The 23,357-nt window shown below is 39.8% G+C and overlaps 1 protein-coding gene and 1 long non-coding RNA gene across 7 annotated transcripts in view; one reads left to right on the top strand and one right to left on the bottom strand.

Moving 5' to 3' along the window:
* Positions 1-2,609: 2,609 nt before the first annotated feature.
* On the bottom strand, positions 2,610-4,144 carry LOC124855209. Its single transcript, XR_007035034.1, has 2 exons — positions 4,005-4,144; positions 2,610-3,913 (listed from the first exon to the last, which is right to left on the bottom strand). It is a non-coding gene; the product is annotated as an uncharacterized LOC124855209 (long non-coding RNA).
* A 590-nt stretch (positions 4,145-4,734) lies between these two features.
* Positions 4,735-23,357, top strand: part of myt1lb (myelin transcription factor 1-like, b) — a 152,605-nt gene continuing 133,982 nt past the window's right edge. The window contains exon 1 of one of the 6 annotated variants that reach the window (XM_047344874.1): positions 4,735-4,910. The gene's annotated coding sequence lies outside the window, so the exon portion shown is untranslated. The remainder of the gene's footprint in view (positions 4,911-23,357) is intronic. The other 5 variants (XM_047344875.1, XM_047344869.1, XM_047344871.1 and 2 more) reach the window with 5 other exon arrangements.

Here is a 23,357-nt window from a genome sequence, read left to right on the forward strand (position 1 = left end):
TTTTATCCTAATAATTCGGTTATCCTACAGGTAAAATTAAACTTTTTAAAGAAATGGTAGTCATTTATTCTGCCCATTATCTTTATGGGATGATTGTCACAAAACCCAAAAGGTTTATACTCCCTTAGAAATCACACATATTGAATTGTTATGTCAGGCCAAGGGATACGCAAACTATGCAGTTGCTTAGGGCCTCCAGATGCGTAGGGGGTTCGCAAGAGAGAAAAAGTCACAAACGTCAGTATCACTTGCACAAAATAAATAAATTCTAATTTACATAACTTCATTTTGCAGCAACCACAGCTGCAGTCTTTTGGGGTATGCCGCTAGCAGTTCTAGTTGCTACCAGAACATTTAGAGACAGAAATGCTTGCCCATTGTTTTTTACAAAATTGTCCAAGCTGTAGGCTGCACAGTGGCACAGTTGGTAGCACTGTTGCCTTGCAACAAGAAGGGCCTGGGTTAGACTCGCAGCCAGGGGTCTTTCTACATGGAGTTTGCATGTTCTCCCTATGCATGCATGGGTTCTCTCCGGGTATTCCGGTTTCCTCCCACAGTCCAAAAACATGATTGCCAGGTAAATTCTCTCTAATTTACCCTTAGGTGTGAATGAGGCGTGTGTGGTTGTTTGTCCTATATGTCTCTGTGCTGCCCTGCGATAGATTGGCGACCTGTCCACGGTGTGCCCTGCCTCTTGCCCGTAGACTGCTGGAGATAGGCACCAGATCCCCTGCGACCCACTATGGAATAAGTGGTATAGAAGATGAATGAATGAATGAATGCTCCAACTCAGTTGGACTGGATGGGGGGCATTTGTAAACAGTATTATTCAAGTCCTTCAGACCAAGCATATGGCAACAGCTGATAGAAACTGCTGCCTGGAGTAAACCTCTAGCAGAACCAGCCTCAGAATGAGAATCCATAACAGAAAGAAGTTTAAAAAAACCTGAGCTAAAACTGAATTAAGAAAAATTCCAAAGCAACTAATACTTTCTAGGGGAGTACTAAAGGACATAAGCAGTCTACTGAAATTTATTTGTATCTTCTGACTGGCCAGACATTCCTAAATCAAATTACTAAAAGCAAAATGAAAAAATACATATTTGTGCACAAATATATGCAGTTCACTTGAGATAGTTTGTGTTTCATGCATCATGCAACCTTGGACCGTGAGGTTGTGTGAGATTACCTCTTGAAGCCTCCAAAGTCTCCAACCACTCCCTGTAAAGGAGTGGTTGATATATTAACATATTTAATACCATAATATTTTTAGAAACATCTTGCAAATGTTGAAAATTTAATTTCCAAATGTAGCTATAGGTTCACATTTTAAATCATAGCTTTGTTAACTCTATAATTACTTTTAACTAAAGAAATGAATATCTATACATTTTTAGGAGTCAGCCCTTTACTTCTGCATTATTCATACCTCTGGTTCTGCACTTACTCGTATTTCCAGTATCATCCAAATGTACCCAGATTCATAATTTTTCTGTTTGTTGTGTTGTGCCCATTCCTCCCAATTGTTTATTTAAGATAGTGGGGTAAATTAATTGTGTTTGATTGGCATTAACATAGCCAAATAAAAATTTGAATTTGGTAATATTAAACGCCCTGAGGGCATCTGTGTCCCAACCCACAGGAGTACTTATCATGCCTTCTTCAGCTGCCTGGCAATGTTCCTGGAGAGAGCAGAGCTTGTTGGTTCTGTAAAACACTGCTGGGTGGCATTTGATTTGTTTACTGATATGAGGAACATCAAAACAATATGCTTCATATGCAGCTATTCTTTGTATGAGGAGCATATGCTCATGTTTTTGGATGCAAATCTAAATATTTATGTGGCTTCCTTTGAAAATGTTATTGCTTATCTGAACCGAGTAAGGAGTCCCAAATATGCAGCTCTGCCTGGAGGGGCTGCTGCATTTTCAGCAGAACCCAGCTCACCACATGAAAATGAATGAATTAGCACCTCTTGTCCGGTAAGAAATGAACCTAATTTATAATCTAATTATGACTATGTCTTGGGGATCAAATTAGCATTCCTTGTGATTGCAAATCTGAGTAAATATGGAAATCATTGCATCGTTATTCACATTTTTATTCACATGAGAGTGAACATGAATGTCACCCTCTTTATGGTTCAAGCATGATTATATTGTAAAGAGTGTCCCCTGCTTTGTGAGCGGGGCTCATCGCTGAACACATGGCTGCAGATAGCCTGTTTCAATACTCATTCATCTTCTCCTCTCTTCAATTCTGGTGCTTAGCCAGCCTCGAAGTCTGGAAGGTGGTGAGGGAGAGTGTTAATTAACAGCAAGCTAGCAATCAACCGGAGACTTTCTTTAGGTTTACATCTTGTATCTTTCTCAGCAGCCTGAATGAGGCCAAACATGTCAAAGTCAGTGGGTTTTATAGGACTGGATGGTTGCGTTTTATTTCAGTGCTTTTATTCTCACTTTTTACATTTTTGTTTTATTCCCTGGGTTCGTTTGTCTTTTTTCTGTTCTCCCATCCCGCCTGGATTTAGCCTGTGGTTGCCCCAATGCTTGTTTTTCAATGTCATCAGTTCCCCCTAAAACAAATGAAACAGAAAGACACAAATTGTATGATTTTTATTCATTCCTTTTATTGATTTTCTTAATAACAATAACAATGACAAGTCAATATATCATCACATAGTTAATAAACCAAAAGGTCTGTAGTGAGTTTCCCAGTCTGGAATCAGTCTGGAAATGCTTGAAATAACTTTAAAGACGCTTATTGGAAAGTCAAATGTTCACATATCTCTCTGATGTCAAGTTAGATAGCTTACTTTCTTCTTTTGTGTTGAGAAAAAACATAATTTTTTTTGTTGTTCATGAAAAACCTAGTAGGGTTGACAGTTTGGTGGACCTCCACCCCGGTCTCAAGTGTTTTGTAGCCTCCAAGAGGGCTTTTTCCAGGATTGACTTTTACTTTGTTGATCCTTCCATCAGCTCCAAATAGCCTCCATGTCCATGCTGAATAAAAGCATCTCCACAGCATGCTACTACCACCACCATGTTTCACCATTAGGAAGCAAGATGATGTGAAATTTAATTTCTGTCCACAAAAAATGGCAGTTCACATAAACTGACAGGTGAGGCAAGTTGAGCCTTAATCAAAGAAGTAGCCAAGAGGCTACCTTGTAGCAGGACTCTAAACATACAACCAGAGCTACAATAAAATGGTTTCAAAGCCTTACCTCCAATTTAAACAGCAACTGTCTATGCTCCACTCCATCACAGTACAAACTCAGCAGAAATTACGCATCCTTTACAGTCAATGAGAGCATTTATACTGCTTCCACAGTCTGTCAAAAACAATCCTAGTAATTTATATATATATATATGTATGTATATATATATATATATATATATATATATATATATATATATATATGAAATTTGTGGTTTTTGTATGACAAAATGTGAAAAAGTATAAGGAAAACCTTTGCAAGCATTGTACTGCTTATACTTTTAGGCAGCTAAGCTTCAGATCATTGCTTTAGTATCTTTTTCTGTTTGATTTGTACATTGTTTCCACTTTTAGATTTGTTTTTACTTTGATGTTCTTGAAGTTGTCTTCTCTGCAGGTATTGACGTTTTTACTGTAAATCAGCTTTCACATTGGCTGCTTCCAGAAGGTTCTCCACATGGGTCTTCTGCTCCACATGCTTCACCTTGTAGGAATATATTCTGCACTTAAGCTTCTCTTTTACTAAAGCACGCATTTGTGTCCATCCCTTTTAAAATGAATGCACCGAAGATGTTCCACATGGCTCAGTATCATCTCCAGCCCTCCTCTGTTCTCCCTCTTTCTTCCTCCCCTCCCGCCCCTCCATCTCTTCCCCGTGGGAAGATCTGACTCCGAGAGCAGACAGTCTGCAGCCCTGAATAAATGTATAAGAGGGAGAAGGGAAAGGAGGGCGCATTAGCAGGCAGAGAGAGCACAGGGGCGGGAGAGTGTTGGAGGATACATACATGCCGAGTGTACAGAGGAGAGTCAGATACACATCAGATAGAGAGGAGGGAAGCAGTTCAGCTTGTATAGGACCAAGAACAGTGCGATTCAGCTTCCTTCAGCTGTCTCTCCCTCTCTGCACAAACACATGCTCATACACACTCCCAGTTTCTCCCACTGACACACACACACAGGAACAATTGCTTTAGGGTATACCAGCCAGCTCTGGCAGTCCTCTCCTTTGTTGATTTCGCTATTGGTTGGTCTCAGCGGCAGCACGGCGTGCGCCTCTATCGCCGGGTGGCTGAATGTGTGTGTGGAGTCTGCAAGGCGGCGTGTGAAGGATGCCACTGGCGGTACCCGGGTAAGTCGGCTCCTTCCTTCCTCTCTCTCTCTCTGTCTTTTTCTCTTTCTTTTTGTTCTTTCTGATCTGCAGTCTCTCCATCTCGCCTGGGATTCTCGCCTCTCTCCTCCTGCCGTGCTCATCCTCTATGCACAGCTCTTCCCTCTCTCTCTCCCTCCATCTCTATCTCTCCATGCGAGCTCCCTCTTTCTCTCAGTCTCCTCCGGACTGTGCTCCCTCTCCAGGCTGCGCCTCATTGGTGTGTCCTGATTCCCATTTTTTTTTTTTTTTTTCCTTTTCCTCCCCATTAGGCTCCGGGCCCATTGGCCGTCCGCTCCCAACCATTATCTCCACTCCTCCACCCCTCTGTCATCTTTTCTGCCTCCGCTCTTTCTTTCTCTCTCTCTTACGCTCTCTCTCTCCCTCTCCTTCCCACAGTCATCTTTCAAGTCGTGAAAAATTATTTGCATGCAGGAGGAGAGCAGAACTTTGCAGTGAGCCTAGTGAGGGAATTCATTTGGAGTGAAATAAAGGGAAATAATAGCAGAGGAGGAGGAAAAGTTTGAAGACACAACTGCAGTTGGTAGGTACATTATGATTTCCTTTTGGCATATTGCGTCTTTTCCATTGTTGTTGGCAGATACTGGACTCTGATTTCCACACTTTGTCCTTCCATCTGGTGTCTGTTTGTTGATTGTTGTATGTGGTTTATTGTAGTTCCTGAGAACAACTATGCTTGTGACTTTTTAGAGCTGATTTTTGCTCTAAAAGTAGAAAACATCCTCTTTAATCAAATGCGGTCAAATTCCAATACCAGTGCTAATTTGAAAGTGTGTTCTACAAGTTTTTCTTCTTCTGGTGTGGATAACGCTGGAAATCCAAACTTAAAATGAGCATTTCTTGTCATCATACTTTTATAATTTTGCTAAGAAATAGTGAAATACACAAAAACAAATGTTTCTGTTTTAGAATACCTCATTGTTTAAAGTGGTGCCATTCCTGAAGTTTTCAGTTGCTCTTGGTGCAAGCTTTTTCACCTGAGGTGTTGGAGCTAATTGAAACACTTAGAAGAGATGAAAGCGGTTAAAAAGATAAGTTTGCATGAGACTTTCAGGCTTTAAATTACAGTGGACTCATGCATTGGTCCCTTTTGTCTCTGTTTTGTCCCTGTTTTGATAGTTAGAGTGCAGGAAGGGACAATGCAGATATTGTTGTGTGTGCTCCCATGGGTGGTATTTACTGTACAGATGTACTGCAACTTGCTTCTTTTAGTCCGGACACAAACAAAGTCAGCCCAACTAAGTGATTTGCATGTCAACAAACGGTGGAAACATGGGGTCAGACACATCTAGGGATAACGTGAAGAATTTTTGCCTTTATTTTACAGTATTCATTATTGTAATCTGGAGTTTCAGTTTATTTGTAGAGAAGACGCATTACACGTTGAGGTTATCCTTTCATGACAGTAACAATGGTTGTTTGTGTCTTTAGCTCAGTTTCCACGTATGTGTGTACAGAGATTGATATGAGCTGCTCGGCATGATGTGAAGCCGTGTTCTCCGGGATCTTATGGAAACTGCGAGAGGAAGGAGGCGTTTCACTTGTTATTGGGAATACTTTGTGCCACGACGGTGCCTGATGTGCTTTGCTGAGTTGAGCAGACGACAGGCAGAAAGCTAAATGTGATTAAATTATATTGGAAAGCACGTTACCTGGGTCTTACCAGGTCCAACGTTACAGGAACTCCCTCCCTGCCGTTTCTGCTCATCTCTCTTTCTCTCCCTTTCTGTGGAACAACAGCAAACGGACCCAGCCCCTGTTAATCATAACAGTCTGGTCAGAGTTGGAGCCAGGAGGAAACTGGATGTAAGACTGGACCGTTGGGTTAGATGCACTGCACACAGTTACTGTGAAGAAAAGTGCAGAGTCCTTTAGCAGTAAAAAGCCTCCGGGGGATCCCCTATATTCAGCTGACAAGGGTGGGTCAGAAGGTGAGGAGCATTATAGGTCTACTTGTCTGGCATGACTGAGCACTTCAATACCGTATAACAATACTTTACATTCGTGATAAAATAATGTAGGATCTGTTCTTCAAAAACATAAATTTACTAAATATACTGAAACATTGCTGCAAACATTATAACGTTTCAAAAAATACAATTTTAAATTTAAAAGTATAAATTCCAGCAAAAGTTAATTAAAAGGGAAGTCACCGGAACATTTTGTCCTTTTTTGCTGGATTAGCATCTGTTTGGTTGGAGGAAGAGCATCAAGAAGAGAAGAAGAGTGTGAGCCATATTAAAGGTGCACCAATCAATCTGCCAGAGAACTAACAATCAGAATCCACCAGTTTCCCCAAACAATGATTGCCAGATCTAATACTTACAAATGTGGTTTATTCCCAATTTGTTCAATATACCAAAACTAAGAGCTCACACTATTTTTGGTGGGAGGATCAACCAACAACATGCACTTTTATCAAGTTCTTTCAGTGAAGGAAAACAGAAAAGGGCTAGAGGTATTCGACTTCCAAGCACAAATGGGAAAAAAGCTTGTACTTCTATAATTTTCTGTTGGATTCAAAACGTCTTCCTCTGTCAAAGAACCTGTGTCGTGTTTGTTCTGTTTCATGTGTTTTAATCCTTAGAAAATAATCAGAATCAGTGAAAATAAAATCTGAGAAAAAACCTGACATTAGTATTGGCCAGGAAAAGCCTGACCTCTAATCCTCAAACGCTCCCTTTATGATCATGGTTACATCTAAAGGCAGTGGCTAAAATAAATAATACTGGAGAGACATACTCACATATATAAATTATTAGTTTAGTTTTACAAAATAAAATACTGTATAAAACCAACAAAATGTTTTTTAATCTGTAATAAACACCTGGGAATGCTCTAAAAAACTGCCCAGTTGCTCAGAGTAAGACTTGCTGGTGTACTGGGTGCAGCTCCAGATTGTGCAGCTTTGTGCTCTACACCACTGAATCTCTCCAGTGCAGAGCAGATGATCATGCCTCCCTGTTGTGGGAAGCTGCTATTTTTCCTTTAAAATAAAGCCAGTAGAGGTATAAATGCTCATTTTTGTTTTATATTACTAGTCTTTGTAAATGTGTGTGTGAAGATACTAAAGGGAATCAATGTGGTCTTCCAATCAGTTTTAGTGACATGGTCACTCTAGGGTGCAGAGGAGAATGATCTATTTAAGCAGACATATTGTCAATACGGACATCTACTCAGTGTAAGATGTAAATGCTCCCGCGTCCTTCAGACATACATTCCTGCTGCGCCTGCCGGTATACACACTACTAATTATGGTATATCCTTCAGTCGGATTTAAATTCTTGATTTGTATCAAACTAGTGGAAACACAAGAATTTGGTTTTTGCTGTGAATTTAATAATAATTATGAAATGGTTTAACTGAATGTGGGCCAGTATGATTCTCATATACTATGATGACCTTGATTAAAAACAGCACAGTTTCACGTTATCATTGTATTTAATAAAAATTTTTAAATAAAACTGTTTAAAAATTGAAAAAACAAAATACAACAATTATTCTACTGCTCCTAGAATATCATAACATTTTAACTGTTATAATGTTATCTGTAAGACTGTTAATTTGATTTGGACTCAGGTTTGAGCAAAAATGTAAACACCTGGTGAACTTCATTGTATTTTTTAAGTGCTTATTGCACGTATATATTTTCATTTTTGAAGACAAAGCCCATAATAGAAAGTTAATTAGCTGGGATCTACTCAGTCAGCTAGCCTATAGTTGGCTATTTAACAGAAAGTAGTTTGCTAACTATAGCTTCAAAACAGTGTCATATGAATGATGAATGATAGGTGGTTCTCTTTTAGTTCCCACACTATGAATGTTTGTGTTTTCATAGTCAGAAATATTTCCAGCTAAATTTGTTGTTCTTGTAAACGATTTAAAAGCATTGATGGATTCTTTCAGCCAGAACTCCAGCAGTGCGCAGCAACTGGTAATGCAGAACGGCAGCACCGCATTAATCTATGCTAGATTAACCCAAGCCTGAGAAAACTGGTGCTTTCCGTAAAAGGATGAAAGACTCTGGTCACTCCAGCATTTCTCTGACCTTTCATTAAAAGGAGTTTCAACCAAACAAACGGTATGATAAAAAATGTTGATGATTTTAAACCAAAACTGTTTATCACATGTTTATACCTTTAGATCAATATGCAGCCCATGCCTTGATTTAGGCTTTCTGTTGTATACAATTGAAAGTAGATAGACTTTTCTTTCTATCAAATGTAATAAACATTCACAAATGAGTACATGTACAAACAATGAGGGTATTCCTCCAGACAAAAAAAACACAGGTGCCCCCATCTCACACACACACAAACACACACATTTTTGTACTTTTCCTCGGGGAAAATGTGATCTATCTCCTTGCAGGCAGGCCAATTAAAAACCAATCAGGCTGCTTGGAGTGTGCTGGTAATGGGAAAGCCAAGGCAGTGAAGGAAGTGGGGCTGATTAATGGACATTTTCACCTTGTGGCATAACAGCCTCCCACAGGCATCCATCACAGCAGGGGGGCTACGCTGGCTACACACCTATCCAGAAGCGTCTGACATGTTGTATAAGTTGCAGATGTCTGACTGTGTGATGATGAGCATAAAGTGCCCCAAAGAGGCTGCAGTAGCTTTATATTAACCTGCCTTATCTGTAGGCCATGGAGATCATTTGATATATGGCAGCATCCTGATTAATACCGGGCTGTGCAGCTCAGCTCCTTTTCATGGTTTGATAACATTCAAGGGATACGCTGTCCACCTGCTGTGGAAACACAACCAGTTGAATACTAAGTATTTAGACCAACAGTGAAATTTCCAGATTCTGTGTTGCCTTGTATTTTTTTTTTACTGTGTTTTCCACAGAGGAACACATTTTTTTACCAGCAGACTCAAGATACCCTTTCTGAGTCGGACTGAAAAACGTTTGTGTCTTTCCCTTCGGAGCCTTTGTGAAGCTGCAAGCCTTCAGAAGAAAAGTATTAAACAGTGTGAGCAAGATTCGTTCCATTTCATGAGCTGCTGTGACCTACTTCACACAGCCTGGCAGCTAGCTGTAAATAAAGATTTTCATAACCTGCTTTGGCCTCTTCCCATTAGCAGCACAACTGTGCCTTGAAGAAAATTGCGAGCTCAGGAGAAGCTGAGCAGAACGGTGCTATGATATCATCAGAGCTGTGAACACGAGTCTGATTGTGTTGGTGTCATAGGATTACACTGAGGTATAGCACAACATGACCTGAAGGTTCAATAATCAGAAATGATACAAATTTGGAAGTGGAAATGTTACCCGTATGCACATATCATCCGGAAGAAAAAAGAAAAACCTATGAATGTACGTTTAATCTGAAACAAGTTACTGTGCCTTTGCTAACGTTGACGGAAAACATATGAGGGTTATATTGTCAGCAGGGGGCAGAGTTGCACCATTTAATTGGAGTTAACCAGAAGTTTCTCAAATATGGAACTGAGCTCATTTCTTACTTTATATGATGGGAATAAACTTTATCTCCTAGAAATAAAGGCTGCACAATATCAAGGAAAACATTTAAATGCTTTAGCTAAACACTGAGATATCAATTACGGTTAACCCAGATTTTCTAGACAGTTTTCTTTCGTTATTCTTATAAAATGTCACCACCACTATGGATGAGCTTTAGTATCTTAACAACAAACAAAATACATCTAATGTGGAAATTATAGGCAGTTAGAGTCCATTTAACTGGTCAAATATATAACTAACATGCAGAATGAGAAATCTGAATGTGAAAGCATTACACATAAACTATAATACTTTTTTAAATATAACCATTGAGTTGACATTTGCGATTACCATGTTGGACACACCGATACTGTGATGATGATTGTGATTTAATATATTGCACTGGTCAATTAAAAACATGTATAAATGTTTAAAATGCTCATTGACAACTCAATAATCAAACTTAATTTTCAGCATAAAATTTGTCCTGAGCTAAACATGGGCAATATATCTAACCAAGGAACACTTGACGTAAAAATTTGTCTTTTTTTTGTGGAGTGATGGTAAATTCAAAAAGAGCTGCACAATATATCAAATCCGAATCATCCTCACATCATCAATGTGTATCCCATTTACGAAGGCAGCTTGTGAATAATTGGTGGGCTGTAAAAAAAATGTGGCCACTTGCATGGACTATCAAAATTTTTTTGCCAGCACCTGGGCTAGATCTTAAAGCTCTGGGCGAGTTGGAGGGACATTGCTATGATGAAGAATAAAAGAACCGCAAAGACATTGTGGCTCATATTTTCTTGGTATCATGCAGACCCTAGTTTCAAATAAGTATCAAGAAAAGCTTGTGGCTAGTTGCTTGATGTAAAAGAGAATAGTAGAGTTAGGGATGCACTGATCGGGCTTTATCTGGCTGATGTAAATTTCCGATCTTTGACACCTAAACTGCCAATTCAAATTGCTTTTCTAAGCACTAAAACACCTGCAAACATTTCTGTATTCAGGTTTCTTTCTCATTGAATTCAACAGTTAAATGTAACAACATTTACCATTAAATACAATTGTTTTGATTTCCTTGATTTAAATAATGGTTTTGAAACCAACAGAAAAGGAATGGAGTCTATGTTCTTAGTTTTTATCTGGTTGTTACCAAACTCACAAAAAAAAAAGTTTGTGTACACTTTTTGGGACACAAAAACATGTTCAGTTTTGATATATTTAATACAGGGGGAAAGCATCTGTCAATTTGTTCAGTATTTCTCCTCTTGATCACAAACCAAGATCTAGTTTTGATCATTGACTCATTGATTGGTGCATCACTATAACAGGCTGTCTTCATAATAATAGCTTACATTTATTTTGACAAAGTCACACAATGGCGCCTTAAGAGATTTCACTTTGACTGGAAATACTGTTGCATTTTAATTATTGTAAGATCCTGGTTCATCTACTTACATGGCTATTAGGAATGATATTAGACTGCTAGCCAATCTTAATATGGTGAGTAATAGGTTTTATAAGTGTTCAATGTTTTTACATTATTCCCTATTTGAAGTTTAACTGTCACCATTTTAACCTAGTCATGTCTTCGTTTATTTATTTTAATGGCGGCTATGTAAAGGGCTAAAAAAGCGCTATCTAATGGGTTAAGGTGCGGATATTAGGTTTCTGATGTAGGCAGCAAAGCCAAACACTGTTACAAATGGTGGGCCAAACCAAAATAAATGATGATATCTGTAGCAAAAAAGTGTTGTTCAAATTCTCCGATACTACTAACTTAAACAAAATAAAAGACAAAAATACCCCATAACCTTCAATTTATTATTAGGCTTATAAAATGTTAGTATCTTGATAATTTTGTTAGTGAATTATGCTAGTGATTATGTTAATATTGAACTGGACATTTAGAAGTTATTTATTTTATTAAAAAACAACATAATCAAGAAGGAAATTAATTTCAGCTTACTGTAATGCAGTTTCTGTTTATCTTGTATACCTGCAAGCCATCTTTAGTTTGTTTTATCTGGGTTACTTTTAATATGTCTTCTGGCGTGTTCAAACTGATTTCTACTTTTAGGAAAAAGTAATCAGTGTAAAATGTTTTGCAATTGAATCAGATGTAGCATCAGCACCTACTGACCTTTTGTTTCTCTGGACAATGATAACATGAATCATAAAAGGAGATGTTTCAGTGATAACAACACCCGCCTCCTCAGTAATGATGCTGTCAGTGGAGCGTCATCACTGAGAGTTCAACTCGTCCCCAGACTCATCAGGTCAAAGAGGCAGAGATCCACCGCAGGGAAACGAAAGAAAGAAAATTCTAACCAAAAGAACAGGACGGGCCGAGCTTGTGTGAAAGCGCTGTGATATTGGAAAATGATTACCAAACAGGCATCCATTATTCAACAGGGCAATCAGGGAGGGCTCAGTCTGTTCATTTATGCGAGCACCGTAAATCCGATTTGTCGGTTTTGATCACTTTGAAATCTCCCAGTCACACGTGGGCAATATTGGGTGAATATTATTCTGTCTAATGGGGAATTGATGACGGCATGTGACACCGGTCAAGACAAATGGATGGCTCAGAGGAGAGGGGAGGGTGGAGGAGACTGGAGGTGTTGAGACAGAGGTTTATTACTGATCGAGGCGCTGTATATTGTATTTCCTCCTATAAAAAAGGTTCCAGAGAGTTACTGATGTACAAGGTGAAGCTCACATTGAAGGGACTCAAAGTGATGATAGAAAACATTTTTTTATGAACAAATATTTTTTTTATTTGTGTGAATATTTTGGTGTGTGTGTGGAAGGTCATGGAAGCCTAGTTAATTGAAAATTTAAATGAGTGCTCCTGATTTGTGGAGCTCGAGCAAGCACGCATCTGTGCTTGTGTGTATGCAAATGAGGTAAACTTGTGATTGTTTTATGCATGACTATGCGCGCGTTTGTGTGAGCGCGCCACATCAGGAGGCAGGCGGACATGATGCGCTCTGAGCTGCAGCGTCTCTGTGAGGGTGGCCTGACCTCTGCCTTCAGCTCCGCTTCACGGGACAGCAGCAAATGAGAGGTGTCATCGCATGACAGCAGAGCAGCCCCTCTTTAGGACTGACGGCTTATCGGATACGCGCACACACACATACACACACGCCCGCGCAATGACAAATGGGCTCATGGCATGCATGCAAGTTTTCACAAATTCATGCAAATATTCAAGTTGAACCATGCGCTGGCATCAGTGGAACATAAACAGACATAGATGCATAAATATTGACGCGCAGGCAGACTTCCACAGAGACCCATGGGAAACACAGTCCAGATCAATAGCTTTGCTTCGTGAACATACAGCTTTTGTTTGGGCAACAATGATTTAGATTCAATTTGACCACTTAGTGCTTATGCATAGCTTTCACCAGCTTAGAAAATCAAACTCAGATGTCAACAGGATTTTATCAAACTCACTTTTGATGTGGTTTCATTGTTCAAGGCCTTTTGGAAAAAAAAAAAAAAAAGCCATGTAAGTTTTGATAAAACAGGTTGCTACTTTATGCCTGATCTTTGTTGTCAGGTAATTATTAATCAGAAATGCAATAAATAGTAAATTAATTAGGTTTATTTGTATAGCATTACACATAGAGTAATTTAAAGTGCTTTGCAGGAAAATAAAAGGAAGAAAATTACATTACAAACAAGAACCACATTCGCTGCAAATTGAAAATGTAAGCGTCAGAAAAAAAAAAACTGAAATTCAAATTTACACAAAGTGCTATTACATGATAAAAACAAACTAATTAATATATCTATGGTAAAGCTACAGTAAGGTATATGTTCAGGCCTGACATAAATGAACCAGGTTTAGACCCTAACCCCTACAGTTTCTACACATTGAAAGTTATTATGAAGTTTGTTCCAGAGTTGAGGAGCAAAGAGATTAAATGCTACTTCTTGTTGTTTAGTTCTGGTTAGGGGAATACTCACTGAGGAGGTCTCTGATGACCTGCGGGTTCAAAATGGTTTGTATCTGACAGGCAGCTCAGAAATTTATTTAGGCCCAATACTATTCATTCTTATAGACTAATGACTTTTAAAATCTTTCCTTTTAAAAAGGATGCGGAGCCAATGAAATACTTTAAACACTGGTGTGATATGATCTATTTCTTTTGTGTTGGTCAGGACTTGAAAGCAGCATTTTGAATGAGATGCAGCATCCTCATTAATTTTCTTACAGAGTCTGGTACGGAAGAGTTACAATCACATTTAACCTACTCAAAACAAAAGCATTCAGTTGTTTTTCTTTGTCCTGTTTTGACAGCAAACCATTTATTCTGGCACGTTTTCTTAAGACAGTCGAAGGCTGATTTAGCAGCCTTATGGATCAATAAAATGTTGATCTAAGTACATTACGACACCTGGGTTTGTGACATCCTCTTTGGATTTTAGCCTTGTGAATGTAGCTGGGCGCTGATCTCTAACCTTACAATTTAACGACTCAAAATAAAAACTTCATAACCTGAGCTAGGGGGAGCATAAAGATGTTGAGTGAAAGTGGCCCGAGCATGGATCTTTGTGGAACCCCTCATGCAAGCTATGCTTGCTCAGATGTATAACTTCAATATAAAACAAAGTAGTCTGGGACTGCCAAATAAGATTTGGAACAATCAAAAGAGTAACAAACAATTACAGTCACATACATCTAACACTAATAAAAGGCAGCTGTAATTTGTAAAGTTTTTAAACATAACAAAAGATATGTTGTTAGTACGTAATCCCTTAAGGACTTTCTTTTAAATGATTTGTGTAGAATTTTAATGTTGGTCCTTTGTTGCTTACCTGTCTTTTATAGAAACGTTCATCATAAGTTACGTTATAGAAGCAGCAACATTCACTTTCACTCATCATTAATTTGATCCTTGACAGAAAAGAGTGCAGACTAAAAATCAGCAGCAACACGCTACACGTCAAATTAGATGCCACTAAGTTTAAAAGTACTCATATTCTAAATATTACAGTAATGCAAAGATATGAGCTCTACCATCTCTTGGACTGCAGTTGTGGGAGGAAATAGAGGACTGTCTTGCACAAAGCGCAATAAGAGAAGTTTTTTGTTATTTTCTTTTTTCACCACACACTTTAAGGGAAGATATGTTTAGAAGGGTCTGGAAAAAATATCTTCAAAAAAATTGCAATCTAGCTGTTGACTATAACCGAGGCAGTGCTAATATTGTGCCTCAGTGGCAATCCTTGCTCTAGCTTTGTGTGGGAAACTTTGCAGATTATGCATATAGTCACTGTTGAACGTTAGTTCATAACCAAGATTTTCACAGGGTAAAACCCATCAGCACTGCATTTCTCTGTCAAAAGTAATTGTATTATTTTAAGGTTAGCATTGAATGTTTTTGTCCCTGTGTTTGACTGATTAAAAAATGCTTTATTGGGCATTCCATCCATGTTTTATTTTTTTTTGTTTCATTTATTTCCTTCTGATTTACTGATGTATTTTTTGTCATATCTGAACCTTCAGAATATGAGTTGTATTATAGGGTATATGTAGTTTGTACACACACTCTACTTTGGGTTACTAAGTAAGAAGACACAGTCTGGTACAAATGACAAAATTTGCTCAATGCCTGTGTTGCTGTTGAGGTGAAGCAAATCATTTCATATTTTAATCAAACAAGAAATAATTGTTTCAAGACATTAGCAATAAGCTCATTTGATTCATCCACTTAGTAATACTCATCAATAAAGTAGGCTGTTTGCTGCGCTTGTTGATGGAAAAGAGCCGCTTCTGTAGGACGCGTTAATTTAGCAACCCCACAGTTAGTGTTTTAAGTGAGTTTGCAGATGACCAACATACATGTATTGCAACTATTGCAGCACTTCACAACATAAAATCTCCATCGTCAGGTCTTTATGTGCACTTGGAAAGGATTTCCAGAACAGAAGATCAGTCGGTTGGATCATTTCCAAAATGTTCTGAATTAATTGGTTTTAGTTGACCCCCAACCCATTCCCACCCCTGACCCCGCCACACACACACACACACACAAACACACACACACACACACACCTGACCCCCCACACCAGCCACATTGATACACTTAAAAACAAAGAGTTGTTGTTAGCCTTCCAGCTAGCTGTTAGCCTTCTACTGCTCTGAGGATTTTGTGGAAGTTTCTGCAAACTCACTGCAGTATGACATCTGTCTACTACAGGTAAGGGAACTGTTATTAATAATAACTTCACAGAAACTCACTTCAAAAAATCCAAGCTATCCCTTTAACATCAGCTTTCTAAGAGGGACACTAAAAGACCTGAGCCAAGCCGTACACTCAATCTCAAAAACCCGAATATTTGAAAAGTATATAGACTAAAACAGGTGTGAGAAAGAGAAAAGGTCAACATGTACATTAAGTCTAATATGTCGTTTGTAAGCTAAGTACATCAGTCTCCTGTGCATGCTTGAAAGGTGTGAGTTTGTTCATAGACACTCCTCAAACTAGGATATGTCCACTTTCTACCTGCAGGTCTCCTCAGAAGTGATCTCCTGGTGCACCTCTGGTCTTACAGTTACAGCTGGGAATGATCTCCTGTAACTGTCAATGCTCTGCTCCTACTGTCATTACCTCTATCATAGCTTGTCGGTCTTGTTTCTATGCATCCACACTCACATATTCTCTCTACAGTTCCTCCTTTGCCTCATTGTCTCCCTCTCTACCCTCCCTGTCAGTTCTTTTGATCTAGCTCTAACTGCATTGCATCTTCTTTTTCATTCCTAACCCATTCCCTGTAACAGGATTTTCCCTGTTCAATTGTATGATTAGTATATAAATATAACAGCGAGAAGGGGGGAAGCGGTGTCAGTGCAAGCTTTTTTCTTCCTTCTTTATCTCAGTTCAGTGGTTAACGAGAAGGATGGACCACGTATTTACTGTTAACAAGGAGAATGCCATCGTTTCTCATTCTTCCTCACCAATTGTGCCCCACATCACCATGCATAATAAATCAAATCCTCTGTGTCAGGATTGCTTTCTTTACACAGGCAACATAATCGTAAAGTCTAGTGTGATCTGTTGCAAAATGCAGGAGAAATATGAAGCTAGGCACTCAGAGATGGCCTTTCGGTCCCCCTTCCATTGCTGCAATGTATTCAGGTCATTGCCAGGTCTCTGTTAAAACGGTTCTTTGCTTTTTCCTCTCTAAGCTCCAGCATCTTGCTCGTTTTACTCAAATCTGAGCACCCCTTTGCCCTGAATAAATAGTGCAACATGTTTTCCTTCTTTAGCCTTAGCTGCCGTTTTGCTCACTCGCTCACCCGCTCCCTCCTCCCTGAAAGACAGCCCTGCCCTGCCCTGTGTATGTGACCTAATTTTCCTGCTCGGCCCAGCGTTTTCCGATGTGAGTTGCTCCAAAATAGCTTGGCTACAGCAAACTCATTTCCATCTTGCATAACAGAGACCAAACATCCCCCCCCCCACCACCACCACCGCCACTACTCTGCCTCGGCTCAATGGCGAGATGGCACTTACTCTCACAAGCTGAATCTAGTCTTCCCACCTCGTTGTGTGAGGAAGATGGTGAAATTATCATTTTCACTTACTCATTTTTATCCCACAGTTTGTGCATTATGTCTTTTCAGCCGGTCTTAGTAATTGAACATGTCAAATTAATAGATTGCATAGCCTTGCTAAGTAAAAGAACAAAAGATACAGGAATAGCAAGTGATTCCTATTCTCATTGCAAAGGCATCAAAGTTAAATCAAAGAGGTCCCAAAAGGATTCATGAAAACATTTATGAGATGTAGCCTTGCTCCATAACCTAAAGTGTATTTCATGACAGCATCAAAATAACTATTCACACGCTATTAAAAGCCAATTTAAGTGTTGAGCCTTACATTATATTGCATCAAGATGACATTGTAAAATGCTATAAGAGTTGAACATATCTACTGCTTGTTGCTGAATCAGCTCTGGATGGAGATTGTGAGGAGCTGTGGGTTGAGAGAGAAATCATTATTTTACCAGTCCAATGGCTGCAGTACTTCTTAACATGTTCTATGGTGTGCCTTTTGCAGAGCTAATGCAGAGAAATTGGAACAGAGGGAAGGCATGATTATTTGATCTGCAAAGAGTTCCTGGTGGGCTTTGTAGTAACTGGACGAGACTGCTTAGAGCCAGAGGAGTGGGCGGTATATGTCTGTGTGCATGTGTGTTTGCATTGTCTGTGTATGTGTGAGTTCTAAGTGATGTGCATTTAGTGTGCATGTGTGTGGGTGGCTGTTGTCTGGATCTGAATGTCTGTGCCTGTGTGTTTTATCCATCTGTTCATGTGTTTGGATGTGTTGCATGTGCCTTTGTGTTTACATGCAATTGTATCTCCCTCCAAACATATGGACCTCTAATTAGGAGTGAGCAATGAATAGTGATGCAGGTAGCAAGCTCATTCAGACTTTCAAGTTGCATTTATGGCACTAGTCACCAGCTTTTATATCCTGCTTTGATGTACAGTGCATTGTAAAAGCAGTCATACCTTTAGAACTTTTTCACACTTTTAGACATTACAACCACATTTTCTTCAAATACAAATCTTAAAGATGCGGCTTGCATATGTATTTACTCTGACACACCTTAAATAAAATCCAGTGATGAACAGATACGTGTTTGTGGAAAGCTATAAGAAGTCCTATTTTCAGTTTGCTACAAGCCATGTAGTGGAAACAGCAAACGTAGATAAAAGAATGGCCAGGTTAGACCAAAACTGTGAAACATGGTGGTGGCAGCATCATGATGTGAGTCAGAGGCAGAGTCACATTAGTAACCCCAGGAGCCCCTGGGCACTGAGGCTCACAGCCTCCCCTCCCAATATTAGCACCCACACCCCCTAAAGGAGGCAATGACAGAGTTATTGAAACTTAACACACTGCAAGCACCTGATAGAATCTTTACCCACACACACACACACACACCCACCCATGAAAGCCGGCTGACACATCGCAACTCGATTACATCTTCCCCAAATGCATTCGCACATGACACACGCCATTATTTTGTGGCTTTGAATACACATAATGGCCCTTGTAAGTGCAAAGCTGGCAAGGGTATAACTCAATTTATACCCTAGTCCTAAACCTAACCCCTGTCCTAAGAACGGAATTTGGAAAAGTGAGGACCAGGAAAATGTCCTCACGTTGTCAAAATGTCCTCACTTTGTGATAAAAATACAAGAAATGGTTCTCACTCAGCAACAAGTACAAGAACACACACACACACACACACACATACTTGTCTTACTATATGTTGTGAGGACCTAGCATTGACTCATTGACTTCCATTGATTTCCATTCATTTTCAATTCATTCTATGGCCTAACCCTGTCCCTAACCCTAACCCTAACCCTAAACTTAAGTCAATTCACACCTTAGTCCTAAATCTAACCCCTAGCAAAATTCCAAGTGAGGGCCATGAAAATGTCCTCACACGCAAACTCTGATCTTCAATTTGCTGGTGAAATACAAAAAATAGCCTCTCTATAAATCCATGGATTGCATTGTCAGTCACTCTCAAAGACAATTTCTAATAAGAAAAATACGTAACACACCTATATGGTTCCATACTGTGCAACCAACACACAGTAAAGAGAGAATTACTCAAGCTCTCACTGCAACGCCTGAGCTGTCTCCATGTCTTTCTACACACTATTCAAAACTCCATATCTGCATCCCTGTCACAGATTGGACTTGGCAGGCCATAGACACATCAGATTATTGAATGTATGTAGTGTACAGAAACATGCGTACACCTGAACAAAACATCCAGCCTCTCGCTTTTGCCTCTGTTGAACACATGCGGCCTTAGAATAGGTTGCATTATCACATGCGGCTTCCTGTCAGGCAAGGGGTTGGAGGACGTGGCTGGCTGGTGTGTGCATGCGTGACTGGCGGGCCACACCTGTCAACAGTGCTCCAAATGTGCGGTGGTGATGCTATCTGACAGCTTGACTGCCACGGAGGACGTGCGTGCGTGTGTGTGACCGTTTGGATGAGTCACTGTTGTGCCTCCACTGCTGTGTTCCCCTGGAGGACCCACTTGTGTCTGACTGGTGGATTTGGTGCATGTGTTGTTCTGTTTGTGTGCAATTTTCTATTTTCCTGGCTGTGTGTTCTGAACATATTAACAGCTGGCCTCTTACTCACACAGTAAACAATCACATTGAACCATCAAAATTTTTAGCGATCTAGTCTCGAGTAGTGTTTGCACCATGCCTCTGCAACACTTTGAAATATGTAATGTGCTGAAACACTCACACTCTCCATCTGGTGTGGCCTTGTCTCTGTATCACAGCAATCTGCTTTAATTCATGCAATGGATTTACATTAACGGATATAACCTTTGCCATTCTAATGGAACAACTTATTGTAATGCAAATCAAGTTGCATTTACCTTACGTTTTACCTACTACCTCACCCACTGAAAGCAATAGTGTCTGGATGTGACTGCCAGACTGCATTCTTTAGTCATGACCACTGCACACCCAGCATTATGAAGCAGCTGTACCTTCCGGTGCTCTCAGCAGCACATGCACTTGGCTGAAATATTCAGCCCAGCTCCCAGACTTACCTTGCATGTATAATTACGGGATATGCTGCCTGCTGCTGATAACTCTCCCAAACAATGTTTGAAGAGGGAAGGCAGCGATGAATTCCCAATGAAGTGTGAAAAGACTGATTAAAATTGCCGTGGTCAAAAGCCAGCGCTCCAGTGTGTTCTGCTCTCATGGACCAGGGGAGATGGGGAGACAGGCTCTGCAGTTGAGATAGCAAGGTCTTTTTCTCTCTATGTGGCTCACGTGAATGAATTTTTGGTTTCTATTTTTGTCCACAGCAGAAAGGATATTGGCAAATATGCTTACGTTTTGGCTGCTGCATCCTCAGTGCAACATCCTGTATTTGTACCGACATGAACACTCTTCAGATTAACTATTTAGAAATTCTTATCAGAACCCTACTAAAAAAGAGAGAGATGTTTCACCTGAGTAAAATTGTTCAGCCTTTTTGGGGTGGGGTTGTGTAGAGTAGTTAGGGCAGTCAATAGCTTTCCTACAGTTGGTCGAAGTTCAATTGATCTGAGCTTGAAGAATCAAGGAGAAACTCTTAAGAAGTAGGCTACCTGCTTTGAATGCTTACTTATCAGACCAGAACCTAAAGAAGAATGAGTTTCTACCATATAAAGAAATTAAAACAGAAAACTTGTGCCCCATTTAAAGCAAAAGGATGTGTGAAAATTAAATTAGAGGTACACTGAGAAATCAGATGGCATGAATCATTGACCCAGACTGAACACTAGATGGTCAGAAATTTCAAGAATTTAATTATTTGGCTCTAGAATGCATCCTACTTAAATGCTACCAGGTTGTGTTGGCAACATCACTCTTCAGTGTGGACCATGTCACTGAATGAAGATGACTACAACTGATATTTTCTGCAAGATGTTGAAGTCAGGATGAAAAAGATGTAAGAAGCTGCCCGTTGTATAAAAATAAAATGCAGTCTATACTTGTTTAGCGCCCATAACTTCATAGGAAGCATCGCTAAGGTTGCATTTGCTTTGAAGTAGTGGAGATTTTTCCATGCTTTTAAAACTGATTTGTTGTCAGTTGTCAGTCAGCCAACAATGTTTATCAGTTGCTTCCATCAACAGAACAGGGCAACTACTAAAGAAGTACCTATAATTTCGTTCTTCAAAATAAGACTCAAGGCTTAAAGGACACACCATCAAATCCAGGGCTAATAATTAAAGCTTAAAATTACCAGACAAAAGTCCCCTTTCCACCGAAAGTCCCGGGATTTAAATACCTGGGATTTATTTTTTAACCGGCTAAAAGCAATCCCAGTTAATGTATGTGCTTTATGTTTTTACTGCTCTGAAAGGCCATGGGAAAGCTTTAGCTAATCCTATATATGTTTTGCGGTGTTGAGCTCAGATCATCCCGCTGCAGTTTTGACGTACATCAATCCGTGTTGCCGACTTAAAGTTCCACTGAATGTCTTTATCAGTAAAAACACTCAGGAGCCCTGTCTCGTCCACTTATCTTATGTCCTCTTCCTTTGGTTCATTCTCAATCACAAACAATTATGCTTAAATATGAATCTCATATCAAGTAGAAAATAACAACACGCAGGTCTTAAATATGGGGGATGAGTGGAAGCAAGAACACTGCAAGAAAGGGTCTACCAATCATCGTGGCTCAGCACATAACCCTATCCTTCATCAACCCCGGGGTAATCTAAAAGTCCTACTTCCAGAGCAGGACCTTTATTTAGGAAAGTGTCGAAATGGAGGGCTTTGAAAATCCCAGGAAATGGCTGCAAGTCCCTGCAATGGAAAATCGGGCAACAGTTACAGGAAAGGAGAAACACTTTAGTTTGATAAGAAGCATTGTATATCATTTTATTATCACAAAATACATTGTTGATTTTTTGCTTTGTAAGCACTGCTGTACATTCTCTGTCCAATTATGTGTTCAATAACACATAGTTTTAAAATATTATGTACCTGTATATATTTGTGTGTGTGCATATGTGTAGGCGTCCAGGCGCCTATTTGCAGAGAGGAGGGAGACAGTCTCGTTCGTAGCATGTGGGCGTCAGGCTCAGGGCACCTAATTACAGCCCCGACTCCCACAGCCTGCCTGCTTCTCCCTCAGCCCCCATGTTTGGGTGCATCTTCCCTGGCAGAATCAGATGTTGCACTTCCCTCATCTCACAGGCTTTGGTCTCAGGGGGGCTCCACATAAGCACAAAGCTTGGCAGTGTCTGATTAGCCGGCTCAAATGAGATCCCCAGCTAGCTGTCTATACCGTCATTCTCTCAGCTGACAGTCTGGTGATGAGCTACCAAACAGCCATCCAGCACGTTTAGCTTGTTAGCTTGATCAGGAGGTTTCTATATCATGTCTAGCAAACAGTGGAATTACAAACCTGTAGGGACCTAATTTGGTCTACTCTTGTTGAGAAACTAGCTAGCTATTTACCTCTGGGCTAACAAGACTTGGCTGAAAAAGACAGGGCCATTTTTTTATTTTTATTTTCTTGTACAGTTTGATAATTGGTGGTTATTAGTGAGCAGCTCTGGCGCTGGTTAACCCTTTCCGTCCTAAAAGCACAGCCGCCGTCTTTCATCTCATTTCAGAGGAAGGAAAGATGGAGGCCTATAGTGGGGGGTTGTGTTTTTTTTTTTGTGCCAATGGTAGATGGTTTAAAGCGGGCACACTTTAAAGAACAGCACAGCTGCCTTCTCTGCATCTGGGCACCAGATTGAAAGAAAAGGGAGGAGAACAAGAGGAAAGCTGGGAATGAGCAGGTGGGAGAGATTGAAACGGCGGGAACAGGAGGGAAGAAGGATGAGGAGACGAGAGAAAGAAACAAGGGCTGACATACATAACATCTATAAGCACAGCAAAATCATGGGCTGGGTTTATCATTATAAATAGAAAG

This window comes from Girardinichthys multiradiatus, chromosome 19 (genome assembly GCF_021462225.1).
Source record: "Girardinichthys multiradiatus isolate DD_20200921_A chromosome 19, DD_fGirMul_XY1, whole genome shotgun sequence".
In the NCBI taxonomy this organism is placed as follows: Eukaryota; Metazoa; Chordata; class Actinopteri; order Cyprinodontiformes; family Goodeidae; genus Girardinichthys; species Girardinichthys multiradiatus.